Genomic DNA, 941 nt, shown 5'->3' with positions numbered 1-941 from the left:
CCGAGAAAGGTACAGGAGGGGGCCCCCGAGTAGGTAGTTCCCCGGAAGCTGTCTCTTCCAGGGACTTTTATAGTGTAAAACCATGCGGGGTTAAGGTGGAGAGAATGGGAAACTCGCTTAGGTGGATGCGGGGTGGGACCAAACTATGGTCACCCAATGAGATTACAAGCACCATTGCTTAGGTAAAATTGATTAGGCCCAGGACCAAATGGGGTAGCAAGTCACATAGCAAGCCGGCATGAATGCAAAACAGGACCTTATCTGGTGGCCTTCAGACAATGATTCCTCCCGAATAATGAGCAATTCTGGATGCCAACCTTTAGGGAGGTTAGCATTTGTCTGATCTTTAGGGCTGGCTCACAGCAGGAGCATCGGTCCCTCCCACAGTTGTAAGGTGTCTACTCTTTGTCATTTCCTTCAAGGGCCCGACCCTGTCTGACTGCCTATAATATTTCTATCTAACTCGCAGCCTGCAACAATACCACCAGAACTGGTCGAATCAGACACCTAAAAATTGTATATCACAGATTCAGGCATGGATTCCATGAAGGAATGACACCTAAGCCCAAGACAGCAGCTGTTGCACCATCCAGTTCACCTTGAGAATTGCAGCAATCACTCAAAATAAAGGCTTTGGTTTTAAAAGATTAAAACAAAAAATTAAGGCAGTAATTTGCTAAGATGCTAAGTGATCCATCCTGACAACTTAAGGAATGGACCAATGAGCGCTTGCCCATAGTCTGAAAATTCTACCTGATTCTAAAGGCAGCATTGGACATCACTCAATGCTAAGTGAATGAATCTGCATTTCTCAGGGAGTTATCCTGTCATCTTAAATTGACACACCATGGCTTATCAATTTTATGCCCATTTCTCAGTAGAATAAGTAGCTTGCCTGGCAAGCACAAGGGTTTAAGTTCAATCTCCGGTTTGACCAAAAA

This window comes from Octodon degus, unplaced genomic scaffold, assembly GCF_000260255.1.
Source record: "Octodon degus isolate 3935 unplaced genomic scaffold, OctDeg1.0 scaffold00073, whole genome shotgun sequence".
NCBI classification, from domain to species: Eukaryota; Metazoa; Chordata; class Mammalia; order Rodentia; family Octodontidae; genus Octodon; species Octodon degus.
Note: the sequence above shows the minus strand (reverse complement) of the source record.